Source organism: Dermacentor andersoni, chromosome 5 (assembly GCF_023375885.2).
Source record: "Dermacentor andersoni chromosome 5, qqDerAnde1_hic_scaffold, whole genome shotgun sequence".
NCBI classification, from domain to species: Eukaryota; Metazoa; Arthropoda; class Arachnida; order Ixodida; family Ixodidae; genus Dermacentor; species Dermacentor andersoni.
The window spans coordinates 136419411-136433477 of NC_092818.1; the positions used below are offsets into that span (position 1 = coordinate 136419411).

The 14067-nt window shown below is 43.8% G+C and overlaps 1 protein-coding gene across 3 annotated transcripts in view; it reads left to right on the forward strand.

Annotated features, from left to right (window-relative positions):
• Positions 1–14067, forward strand: part of LOC126531227 (dopamine D2-like receptor) — a 457194-nt gene that overhangs the window by 207902 nt on the left and 235225 nt on the right. The window contains exon 1 of one of the 3 annotated variants that reach the window (XM_050178669.3): positions 7422–7624. The exons of the other annotated variants lie outside the window; for them this stretch is intronic. The gene's annotated coding sequence lies outside the window, so the exon portion shown is untranslated. Of the gene's footprint in view, positions 1–7421; positions 7625–14067 lie in introns of those variants that run through there. 3 annotated transcript variants of the gene reach the window in all.

Consider the following 14067-nt stretch of genomic DNA (forward strand, 5'->3'; position numbering starts at 1 on the left):
ACCTCGGCCTTAGCAGCGCAACACCAAAGCCACTACGCCACTACAGAGGGTTAGAGTATCAGCAGTACAGCGCGCACAAGAACAGTGCAAATTAGGCAAAAACAATCGCTTCAACTGAACGAAGAATGTTTAGTCTTTCAATTTACAGCACAAATTTGCCTGTTTAGTCAAAGAAATGGTCATTATGCACAACGACCTACAATCAGCTTAAATCACTTTCAAGATGCAAATAAAGAACAAAAATACGTGTGCAGAAGTAAATATGGGTTAAAGCCTGTTAAATAACGGGAAGAACATGTTAAGAAGAAAAGAATGGTGTGCTCAATGCCAACAAAATAGGCAGAGCTACACTGCACATGCTCCCACAGTGACCAAGTCCCAGCGGTTTGCGCACGACCATGTCTAGTCATTTGGCATTCTGAAACAACAACAAAAAAAGCGCGTGCAGAACAGGTGCAGCTGCGCAAAGGAACTCGCAGTGATCTGCTAAGCGGGGTGCGAAAGCGTGATGCGAGGTTTCCTAAGCGTGAGACTTTAGACAAATCGGGTCATTGTTCTGGCGTTCTCCAACGCAAGATATAAACAAGGACATACGCTTTGATATTGAGTCGTTTCCTGACGTTTGATTATTATTACGTGGGATATTACGTGTAGACACAGGGAAGTGGCATCTACTGTAGTAGTCACCATCTACCGTGGGATGTCAATTAAAGAAAGAATACCTAGCGTAACTTACGCTTTATGTTGTCGGTTCTAATGAAAAGTAGACTTCAGATTTTCGAAGCCCACTGATTGAAATCGGCAATACAGGTGCAACTTGAGACTCAAATAAGGCCAACTTGTTTTATTCGTCTATAGGAATTATATCTCAAACGGCCGTGCACCAGCCCCAGAGTACAGCTTTCCCACTGATTACACAGCCATTTTTGTTGCACATGAGAATAGCGCATCGTTAGGTCGCGGGATCGAATCCCGGCCACGGCGGCCGCATTTCAATGGGGGCGAAATGCGACAACAGCCATGTACTTAGATTTTGTACGCTAGGGGGTACACATTTCCGTATCACCACTGAGGCGTACCTAGTAATCAGATCGTGGTTATAGAACGTAAAACCCCATAATTTAATTTAATTTTAGCGCATAATTAACTTTGATATTGCCAAATGATGTCCTAAACACAGGCTATCTGTTACGTCTTTTAAAGCAGTTCGTGATCTTCAGTCTACCAGCTGAGAATTCTGAATTCTAAGCCAATATTTCAGCAGCTGTTCGAGGTAAATTTTTCATGTCATCATGATAAAAGTAGCTCTGTTCATATCTCTTGAATAGCGTTCAAATCGCTTGGTTGTGCTAATCCGACAGCGCTAGTTGCCGGATTAACAAATTAATTCAAGTTAAATTCTCGGATTTTACGCGCCAAAAGTACGATCTCATTATGAGGCACGCTATAATGAGGAACTCTGCAGTAATTTTGACCACCTGAGTCTCTTCAACGCGCACCCAAATTTAAGGGCGCAAGCGTTTTTGCATTTCGGCCCATCGAAAGGCAGCCGCCGCAGACAGGATCGAACCTGCGACTTCGAGCTGAGCAGCATGACGCCATAGCCACTCGGCTACGGTGGCAAGTGATTGTTTGAGTAATTATTTATAAATTAATTGATTAATTGATTCATATATAATTACTTTTAATGCAAGTTAATTGCCAACTTCCGTAGAGGTCGCCTACCCTCTCTCCAAGAGCAAATGTGTGAACTGATGATGAGATACAGGGGGAAAGGAATTTTCGTAGACTAAGGCTGGTAACTATACAGCACGCAGAGCATTTATTTGTGTAATATGGCGACGTTAATTAAATAGATATAGCACATATTTGCCTTAATTTAAGGCACAAACATTTCGAGCGTCTTCAAAGGAGCAATTTTTTTTTAGGATACATAGGTTAGTTTCTTTCTTTTTCAATAAGAAAAGAACTCCCTATTCTTTCTTTTTTTTTGTTCGCAAAGCTCCCCCGCCAGCATATTACAAATTTACATACGTTTGCAGGTGCACATATTCGTTTCGCGAAGGAAATTCAACGTTGAGCGGTACAACGGACTCCATTGGCGGGTGGCGTCCTGCGCGAAATCCTGCCTCACGAAGGTGGCGGAGACTGGCTCCAAATAGCGCGTAACGCATCAACAGCAGGTGTTTCACACTCAGTCTTTCGATAGGAGCGCCGCAGAACGGCCACGAAACACAATATGTGCCACGGTGATCGGGTGCACTGAATACAACGACTGCTGGCGTAAGTGCGAACCCAAATAATACAGCTCTTTTGTTCTGCGTCATATCAGCTGCTGCATAGCATTATGGCGTGTGACACTGTTCCCGTAAGACAACACTTAAAAATATCAAATTCAAGCAAGAGTTTTATCATTCACATTGTTCGTCATCCTCACGAACTTTAACCATCAATAACAGTTTATAGCTAGCAGTATATTTCGTTATATTTTCCTTCCCTCCTCTCTCTCCCTGTCATCCTTGTTTTCCCGTTTCCCATTCCCCCGGTGTAGGGTAGCCAACCGAACGTTATTCTGGTTAACCTCCCTGCCTTCTGCTTTTCTTTTTCCTCCTCATCTTTGTCACGCCCTGCTAATTCTAACTTGATTTTAAAGAGAAGCCTTATCGGCTTATTTGGTAATCTATACGAAGTTTACATGCGCACCGAATGCTAGTACAAGCAAGCGGGCTTGTATAAGCACTGTGTGCTGACCAACAAGGTAATGCGAGTAAGTCCACCTATTTTCCGCGTAATAAAAAGGAATGAAAGGACGAAAGAAAAAGAAAACCGGAGCATATTGTTGTAAAGTGACGTCAGCCGCAATCAGACTGCCTTGCAAGCGCTGACGATAAACGCATGGCGCGTGCGTTTATCGTTTGATATCTTTCCCTTGTTCTTCCTTTCCCCTTCTCCCTCTCCGTTTCGTAGATATACGCTCCGAGAGGGAGGCAATAAACATTCATGTTCCAACCTTCGAACTGCGTGCTGTCGTATACAGTAAGACACGCCACGTGTGTCGCAACTATATGCAACACATGCACTGTCGCCTTGTACGTATTTCTAATAGCAAATTATATTCAAAGTCTTCCTTGATATTCCTGTATCTTTCTCGATTTATTTATTTATTCATCGATTTGTTATGTACCGCACCGCGTAGACCCATTCTTGAACAATCATCCTGAATGAGTGTGGGTCACTTGGACGCAAGCTTAAAGAAATCCATTGCAGTAGCTATAATCTGTTATAGCAGCTAGATATACTTGTTACATATATGGTGATGAAATCTGGAAATTTGCAGCAGGGGCAAATGTAGATCGCTGGGAGGGGCCTCCGGGGTGCAGTGGACAGTGGTTGATGATATTTACGTACTTCACGACCCTCCTCTGTATAATTTGTCTAACCCATTCACTTTATTTAAAACAATAAACTGAGAATGAGTCTAATTAAGCCATTATCACCATTCTTCCATCGACAAGCATCATTCCGCAGGCGTTTCACACTTCGCAACCGCCTGATTTGGTCTTTGGATTTCGACATAGCGTATAAATGGCGTAAATATTGCGGGACATTAAGGTTGTGACAAGTGCGGTGCGTAAATAGATATTGCATACGGTTACACTTTCCTGAGGATGGAAATAAACAAAAATGTTCGTATTTCCGCTGCTTCCATAGCCTTTAATTGACCATTTCACGACAACTTCGCTTCACGTATCTTGTAACATGTGCGTTGAATCTGTGAATTTTTTGATGCAAAATAATTGTGTAAGGCTGATAGGCCGGCGCTAATTCGACAAATCATAACTGAATTTCACGCAATCCATTTTTGGAGCGTACTTGACAACGCAGTTAAACATGGAGCAGCCTAATTTTAGTAGACGATTCAGTTAAACACATGGAATTCACTTTAGCCCCTTCTGGGCTATATCACTTTATTTCTCTTTTAAAACATGGTACTATGTTTCTCTTGTAATATTACTTTTTCAAAACGCTGTCCCTCTCTAAGTGCAAGTAATAAATTGAGAAACCAAAATTGCATAAAGAACTATCGAGCAATTTCTCTGACTTCGACGACATGTAAAATTTTCGAACACATAATCTATAAGTATGCAAATGGTTTCCTTGATGAGCACTGCGTATTGACGAACGCTCAACACGAATTTAGGTGGGGCTTTTCGACAAACACTCAGTTATCAGAAACAGTTCACAATTATGCCAACACGATAAATAATAGAAAACAAACCGAACCTATATTCACGGATTTCAGTAAAACATTCGAGAAAGTAGCCCACAGCAAATTACTTCAGTAATTGAGTTTCATACTTAGAAACAATAAACTATTAAAATGGATACAAGCGTACCTAACCAACTGTTCGCAATCTGTATGGAAAACACGGACTTCCTCCGACACATTACCTGTTGCTTCTGGTGTTCCCCAGGGATCCGAGCCGGGTCCTGTTTTATTCTTGCTTTATATAAATCACATTGGCAATAAAACTAAACTTTACGCGGATGAGTGTATACTATATGACGAAACTGACTCCCCCCAAGACAAAATCATGCTAAATAGTGACTTTGGCAAAAATAGTTGCATAGTGACATCAATGGCAAATGTCTATTAACTATATAAAAAAACGTCTTTATGAGAGTAACCCTAAAGAAAAAGCCCCTTCTCTTCCACTATTTTGCCCAAAACACTTATATCTCCGAAGTGTCTCATTATAAAGATCTCGGTGTACACATATCTCACAATCTCTCCTGGTCGAAACATACTGACTGTGTAACGGCTAATTGTCTTCGCTAATTGTTCACCCTAACATGGTCGTTAAACTTCTCCACACAAGCCGTCCACCTTCGGGCATATTATACAATAGTTCGTCCTACTTTAGAATATGCGATAATCATTTGGGACCCCTGCACAAAAACAAATGTTGAAAAATTGAAAGAATTCAAAAGAAAGCTGTCTGACTTTTCTACAATTCTTATGGTCGAACTTCTATGGCAAGTCTCCTTAAACGTAATGGCTTCTTTTCAATTGTAGACCAAAATCGTCTTTCCCGATTAAAATTCTTTTTTCAGCTAGTGAATGGCCACTACTATACTGATACCTCGCACATCTTAACACCTTTAATTGGTCATGCTGCTCCTCATTAACACTCCCTTGCAGTAACACCGTTGACAGCGCTTAACAACTGCTTCAAATACTCTTATTTTACAAGAACAATAGGTGATTGGAATGAACTACCTGATGAAGGCGTTACACTAAATTCCTTATCCCGTTTTCAATCGCGCCTTCATTCTTCACTTTATCGCACATAATTTATTTGCCCCTTTTTTCTTGCATTCTGTCCTTCTGGCCATGTTGCCAAGATTGCTTGTTATGCATGTTTGTATGAGTGTACTTGTAAATTCCCACTCTGATAAGATATTGTGAAAGGTCGCAGTATAAACAAACAAACAATAAAACAAACAAACAAATAAATAAATAAATAAATAAATAAATGAATCTACTCGTGCTCCCTTCCTCCCTGCTATCATCTGCTTCTCATTGGTATAACATTAGAAATTATTTTAACACTTGCCACAGGATGCGCTCTGCAGATATTGCCTTGCCGTTGCAAACTGATGCTTTCGGAAGCACTGAAATTGGATTTTTGTGTATATTACTAATCTGCAATCGCCACGCTGTCGTACATATTACACACGTGCAGGGTAAAAAGGATACAGCACATGTTTTGTTCGTAGAGGTGTGTCTACGTTTTTAATAGCGCGAATCATAAATGTCGCTATTTTATTCACAATGCTATTTTATTCAGAAACGAAACTCGCTTTGTTATCCCGGCGTGACAGGCATGAACGGCATAGACTGGATAGCTTCACAGAGCGGAATGTGGCTTTACCAGTTCTTAGCTGTAATAATGAACTAGTGCTGCAAGCCACTTACTAACGTCATAGATTGGGCCAGTTGGTTCTGCACTGTGCAAATATAACTGTCACTTGCAACAAGGACGTAGACGAAAAGACTTGAGATCTTAACAAAGCCTGGACTGAAGCCAGATATACCTGAAGACTGCTTCCGTTGGGTGAAGGAGAATACGTTTTCAGAGACATTGCTGCAGTTCCCTCATCGTGCAGAGTTACAATCTCTCATTTATTTCATTTTATCCCCATGTGCCTTGCAGCAAATCCTCGCAAGCAATTTTTTTTATTGAACGAGGAACAGTATTTGTCGGCTTATCTTCTTTTTATATCTTTGGTTCATGTTGGGCTCTTGCAGGCTCGATCGTGGATTCACCTCGGGCACACCACCGGCGCAAGTTATACCTGCACGTCACTGAGTGACGCTCTGCTAGGAGTTCTTTTTGTTGTTGTTGTTGAGAACATTTTCTTTTGAACAAGTCTATTGTTAAAGCCAACAACCCACCCTCGAGGAAGCACCTATGCACTTGCTAATCGCCCTGAACTTCATTGGTTGCTTCTTTCCAAAGGGCCTTCGAAGTCAAATTCTATCTCTTACAAAACGACATCATCACAGTTTTCCTCTATACTGAGTGCATCTAAACCGAGAGCTCGGCGTTTTGTTGCGGAACGCGGATGCCGAACAAACAAGGGGGTCTTGTTTATATGCACGTTTGTGTTTCTTTTTCTGTTTTCTTGCGTATGTGGGCGTGAGCGGTGGTCACGTGGCGGTCAGTATAACCATCGTCCCGCAAACAAGCCAGGCAATGATGGCCAACAGCAGCAAAGTTTAAAAGCAGCTGCTCCTGGAAGCGTGGCACGATTGAACCGCGAAAAAGAGGTACAGGTCTTTACCCGGCGGCACCCCGCGTCTTCGAGGCCAATTTTCTCCTCCTCAGTTCAAAGTTGCATTTCTCCGTGATAGTTTTATCACCGGCCTGTGTACGCGGTGTCGGTCCCCTCGGTTTACCTTCGCAAAGGTTGCCTTCCCAGCTGTGATGTTATCGTTGATGGCGCCAGAACTGAAAGCGTCAGCAGTCCGTTTTGTTTCTGCTGCTTCCTGTCGCACCGCAGACAGCGCACCGCCAGCTTGCACTGACGCAGGACATGGCCGCACCGTCCAGCCGATGCTCGTGTTGTTGTTCCGCGCCTCTTGTATTTTACTTCTCCAGAAGTGACGACGCGTTGCGGGTCTCGGAGCCTGCGCCTTCAAACGCTGACCGAGCGAGGCAGCGATTTGAACAATCACGCCCGTCTGTTTCACAATGTTCCTGCGCCCATTGTGTTTGGGAAGAAATATAATGGCAGAAACCTCTCACGGAATTAAGAAATAAAAATCGCCTCTCGACGCTGTGCTCGCCCGGTTTCGCACAGCCCATTGTGTGTGCTCCAGGGAAACAGAAGCGCACCATCGTGCTTAGACTTGTTCGTACTTGGACCTATGGCTGGCTCCCCGTAGCAGGCCACTGTGACATCAATACTCGGAAGAAATTCGACATGTTTATCAATACTGTTTAAACTCTTCATCTCCAATAGCGCCGTTCTACGCAGGGATATCTTGCCTGTAGCATCGTAGTGGTTTATATTGAGTGACACTGTTACCTAGGAGTTATCCCCAAGTCACTTCAAGGTAAGTGCCTTCATTTGTGTCTGTTCGACGCAAGCACGTTGTCGTAGGCTGCGGAAAACGGGAGTTCATGGCCAAATTTTGGTGTGTTGTAAACAATTCCCTCGTTTCGGTTAAGTCTCCTGCGTCGCAATAAGCGCAAGAAAATCGGAAGATTGATTGTCTTCTTCTTTTAAACTGATTGTGTGTATGCTTTAGTTAGTGTATTCGGAAGAAAGGGTTTCATATGTGTACTAGTAAATTTACGTCTTCCTCTCCAAGATCTCGTCCTCAACAATAATTTTTGTTCACTTTATTTTGTAGAAGCTCGCCTCAACTAGAGCTATGTAGTCAACATTAGAGTGCCGCTAGCAGGCTAGTTGTGATATTACGAAGAAAAGCTCTTAAGCGTAGCTGTCAAATATTCGGAAAAAAAAAATGTCGCACTTCCGATATTGCAATACAGGAGCGTCATGCGAAAACGACAGCCAAGGCAGTAAAAATTGCTTTGAAATTGTATTCTCATTACGGAAAATGGTATTAAATCGTTTCTGTCACTCAACCCCCTTTGTGTCAATACGACGGCACAGCATCCCACCACAAATTGTCACTACTGTACTTTTCTCACTTCCCAAAAATTGTTGCCAAGCTTTTTTTCAATTTCAGGCAATTGGAGACAATCCACTTTAGGAAAATTGTTGCTACTGGTCATGGAGGTTATGGGATGAGCGACTAACTCTATCATGTAATGAGAAAGGAGCGTCATTGTTTTCCGTACCGAGAAATACAGCCGCACTTTTACAAATTCACCGCCACGTAGTAAATTTCTGACGCGGTGTGGGATTTTTCTTTCTGTAAATCACTATTATATATTTCTTATTTGAAAAGCTTTATTGTTTGTGAAAATACTCATCTTTCTGTGCTCTCTTTGACAATAGCTGATCTCTCTATTGAAATCCTTGGTGCATAATTTTTGCTTACGTCGAAATTCTCGCTGTATAGTTTTCTATAGATTAGACATCACTGTCGGCTTCACAATAAAGCACCGCGCTAATTACCAGCATGACGAAGACGTTGAAAAGCTCACTTTTTTTTTTTTTTAGTGCGCCTACGATCGCTTGCACCGAATGGCGAGTTGCTTTATATTCATCCCGCGGAAGCGAATGGCAGGAAAAACGAGGCGCACGAAATGCCACCAAATTGGGATCTCCTTTCCATGACGTGTCACTCAATTATGCATCTCGTGCACCGGAACATACGGCAGGTGGGACATCCGGTCTCATGTGTTAAGGTGGTTTATTTGGGGGGCGCTTATTTATTTTATTTTTCTCGGTTGTGAAGTTTATGATTGCTAGGACGAATAATTTTGGCTTCCGAGCCGGGGGCGTGACTATAGTATTGGACATTGGACGTCATGGGCGGTTCATTATCTCTTGCGTATGCACACACACTTTTACAGCGCGCCAAAGAAGTCGTCGTTCATTCGCCTCCGGAAAGTTTAATCTGATTATCCGGAGAGTTGGAAATGAACCGAGCCCTCAGGAATGACGTGAGGTGCATTCACTCGGCGTTCGTTTGGACATCGTTAATTATGAAGCCCTAAAGAGGCGACTTTGTGCGGACGCGGCTAGTGCCGCAGTTACAGCCGTCATAGGCTGAAAGCTCGTCCCACCGAGTCATTCAGAGTTAATGGCAGGCTTTGGGAATGAACTCGCTTGGGGAGGGTCGATGCAGTGATAGGGCTGTTTCAGTTTCCTGGCCTTCGGCGTCCCCTTCCCGCTACCAGCGTCGCTGCGATGAAGCGAGCGTGAACTCCGGAATAAGCTGCGTGCAAGAGAATGGGCGGGTTTTCAAACACTGCAAAGGCGCTGCTCCGACACAAACGCTATCCCGTCGTCTTAGCCGTGCGCACCCGGTTATCAGCCGTCTTCGTGCAACGTTGTCAGGGCGCCCTGACACCGCGTCTTCTAGCTCAGGGTGACGACAGGTCTCGCATAACTGCCCGAAGTTTGCACGTATTACTGCGTGAACAAAGATATCCAAGAGATATCCAAGCTTCTCTCATATTAGTAGTCTTTACACAGGGTGTCCCAGCTAACTTTAGCCGGAGCTTAAAAATATGCGAATGGCCACGCAGCTGAACAGAACTGAGGGAATGTTATTTGCCGTCGCTTAGAGATACTGGAATTATTTTTTTTATTCCGCAAAATTAGATGATTGGTCTTAATTAATGAAATTCTCGAATAATTTAATTATATTAAAAATGTCAATGAGAAAATTGTAGAGCGACATGAAAAACTGCCGGTACAGCTTTCTGTTGCTCAATACGTCCTACATAGAAGTGTTTTTCCGAGCGTGAAAGGAGCCCACAAAAGCACGCAAGATTGCCGCGCGACTGGCCGCTCGAGGCAATCTTGCGTGCATTTGCGAGCTTCTTTCACGGTCGGAAAAACACTTCTATGTAGGACGTATAGAGGAACAGAAAGCTGTAACGGCAGTTTTTCATGTCACTCTACAATTTTCTCATCGACATTTTTCATCGAATTATAATATTGGCGAAGTTAATAAGTAATTATTACTAATTATCTAATTAGGTGGAATGAAAAAAATGTAAGTTGAGTATCTCCAAGCGACGACAAATAACATTACCTTGGTTTTGTCGGGCTACATGGTACTCGTATAATTTTAAACTCGGCCTAAAATTAGCTGGGACACCCTGTATACTGGCCGATGCCGGATCGCTCGTCTTGAGCCAGATTGTTTGCCGTGAACGCTTATTCACCCCATTTGGCTGAATAAGGGCGTATTTGTTCATATTTGGCCTTTAGGTCAAATGTGGTCAAAAAGATCATGTATAATTATAATGTCATCGTTCCGTACGGCAACGTTGACTCTGAGGCCTTCATGTGAGCCTTCATGTGAGTCTGCAGAATTTAATTAAAGCCGCCTGTGGAGAACGTCCAACCAGATAAACCCCTGCTTAAATCCTTCCGTGAAACTCGAAATTGAGTGATACATCTTCGTTTTGAATGGAAGGGAATGGAAGATGCAGTTATTCAAAGCTCTATTCGTATATATTCGCGTTAGTTTCTTAGCGATTGCACCGTACGCGGGAAATTATACTTGTATTAGCGTAAATTTTATATATTTTAGCGCTTGAAAAGTATTTTATTGTAGCTAAGGGAACCGTATAGCAGACATCTCTCTTTTCTTTTACTTATTATTGTTAATTCTTTTGGGTTGTCGCTTTGGTTCCATCGGGAAAGAGTCCGTTAGGCATACACATTTAGACGCCGTTGGTCACTGTAGTATAGAGAAAACGACATTTAAGACAGTTGTCTTAAAAGTGTATTGCAAAGTGGTTTGTTGTACGCTGTGTTGAGCTGTTTAAAGTGCGTTCACTTTTCATATTTCAAAATTATTAAATTGTATTATACTATTAAATAAAACACATAAAGGACTCAACAACACGGATTATTTGCATCTCTCAAGCGTTGCTGTATGGCAGGTGGCGGTTTGGCAGCGAATGGGCAACTCTAGTGCAGCGAACACCAGGGCGGGACATCTATTTTGTCACCATTACAACACACGGCAGAAAATTGCACTGGGTAAATTGACGACAGCAGGGTACGTAACCGCTCAAATCACAACACATCCCTAAAATACTGTGACGACCTCAAAAACTCTACAGAGTTCGTTCTTTCCTCAGATTCTCCAAAACTTGAGGACATTGAATGTCGCGAATACGGGACGTACAGACCACTGATTCATCTTTACTTTCATTTCTCTTTCTTCTTCATTTTTTTTTAATATAAGCATTACCGAGTTGTCTAGCCTTGTCATCTTGTGCCCAAACGCAAAACTGAGAGAGAGAGAGAGAGAGAGAGAGAGAGAGAGAGAGAGAGAGTGTTTCCCAAGAGGGTTAAAGTGGAGCAGCGTGGCTCGCAATATCTCACAACGATTTTCTCGCGTGGCTGACCCACGCTAAGGCAAATCCCGCGGTAGAGGCACGCCGGCTGGAAACTCGCCGAAAATCGGGATGCGAGGCGAGAGTGAAGCACATAGTGGAAAACAATGTGCTCCTTGGTGCGCGGTGCATTCCCTTCGTTTTGTTGCACTTGCTGTCGTGGCCCTCCTTCAAGCGATTTGATTAATTAACGCTTAGTGAACGGGCTTCACACACGTGACGAGCGTGCCAACGACTGCACTGGAATTTGCCTGTCTCTTTGCTTTGTGTGTTTGTCCGTTGGCTGTGCGTTCGAGACAGACAGAAAGGCAGGAAAGGCAGACAGGTCAACCTGAAGCATGTCCCCGGTTTCCTGCCCTGCACGAGGATTAGGGAAATCAGGCTTAGAAGGAAGGAAGAAGGAGAGAAAGAATTTCAGGGGCCCTATACTGTAAAACTATTCCAATATGCTTTTATTCCAATCGCCTGACGCCAAATTTACGCAACCGCCGACGCGAGAATAGGGCGGTGACCCGCAGCGTTGCCTGAACAGCCCAATCAAACGCTCTTCTCGTTTATAGGAGGTCACTTTTTTTAGCTTTGAACACGAATAACATTGCCTACATTGAGCGGTTTTTCTTTTCTAATTGGCTCACGAGAGGCGAGGAGCACGCTCAAGTGGAGAGGGTTTCGATGGGGCCGAGCCAGCGCACTGAAAATAGATAACCGGATGAAGGTCCGGTTATCTACGGATAACTTGCGATTGGTCCGCTTTCTCTTACATAGATTGCAGTGGCTAGCATAAATCGCGGCGGCGTGCAACGGTCAGTTAAAATGCCGCTAAAACGGATCCTCAGGAAAGAAAAGTTGGTAGAGCGAGGTCGTATACGTACCGAAAGGGCTCGATAACGTTATACGGCCACGTAAAATGTTTTGTTATATTCAAACCAACCCATGCTGTCCAGTAGGTGGGACTAGCCAGAGCGTGAGCGATTGACGACAGCCGTCTTCTATTCCATTCGGAACGGGGCAGTCTCCGGCTATTGAGAAAAAAATCCAGTTTAGTTCGCCATATTAATGCATCTTTAACGCCCACAGGTCACTTGGGCGCAGTGAGCTTTTGCGGTTTTGTGACGTCGAGTGACAGACAGGTGAAGTGGGTGCAGAGTGAAACCTTCTGACCAGAAGGTTAATGGCGAAAAGATGGCGAATTAGGAAAAAAAATATTTTTCTTTTGTTCGGTAGAATCATGCATACTCAGCGTGTACACGTCATGTCAGATTGGGAGCTATCGCGGTTATCGTGACGTCGCGTGACAGATAGGCAAAATAGGGGCCGTCCGAAATAGTTTTTGACCAATCACGGAGGGCTGTTTGCAGAATTGGAATAGATAAGTTTGGAATAGCTTTACGTTATAGCGCCCGAGGAAGTACTACAGGCGCTCACTGAGGACGGAAGAAGTAAAAACACACTGTTTTGAATGTCTACTGATAGGATAATGAGCCACGTTTGTCACGTGCATGTCCGGAGTTGCCTCTTCCGACAGAGGTCGGCCGTCAAAATTTTGAGCACAGCGGTAAGTGAGCGTCTCTGTGCACAACACTGCGTACACTTGCACATAATATCGTTGACGGTTTCCTCTTCACCGCAGTGGTCACAGGCTGTGGCGCTGGCTATTCCTATGCCGAAGGCGTAAGCATTGGTGAATTCCACGCCCAATCATAGCCTGCATCAAAGGGTCGCGTCTCTTCGGGGCAGTCCTAATGGTTCCTGAAGTTAGGGCCCAAGGAATGTAGTCGCGTATCTCTCAAGTTGTGTGCGTTTGTATAATTGGCTGTGAGGTATTCATGTTTACTGCAGAAATTATTGTGGTTCTGTTTGTGTATACCCGTATGTTAACGGGTCGCTAGAGGATAGTGAGAAGAAGGCAGGCAAAACACCTTCTATTGAGAATAGCTTGTTTTAGAATGTTTGTTCAATTCGCCGCGATATTGGCGGCGAGGAGTTACGTAGTCGCCATCTATCGGAAGTGCCTCGCTGGCGTAGTATGATCACGCGGCGCGCTCCTCATAGGTTTGCTATCAGCGTTCACTGAAAACACCACGCGCGAGCTCTCCCGGACATTTCTGTAAGTACTTTCGAAACGAGAGAAGATTTTACTGTCTAAATAATAATCTTGGGCAAACTGAAAGCACAGAATCGTTTACAGACGCTATCTCTACCGAATATGTACAGTGAACGCCAGTGCGCGCGCTTGCCGCGATGTAGTCTCCCGAACCGGCTTCTTGCATGAAAGGTAGGTAAACGCTGAGAGCAAACTATGTGAAATATGCTCGTATAGAGTTCGTATAACTAAATGGAGCGTAATAGAATGAAGCCTCAATGCAGCGACCGCACAGATTCGCAGCGACCGACTGCGCGTCTGCATGCTTGTGCGCGCACTGTTTCGCTTTCGCCGCGTGCGCGTTTTCCCACCGTGCCATGAGCTTTAGGCCGCAGAATATGACCATTTGACAGCATA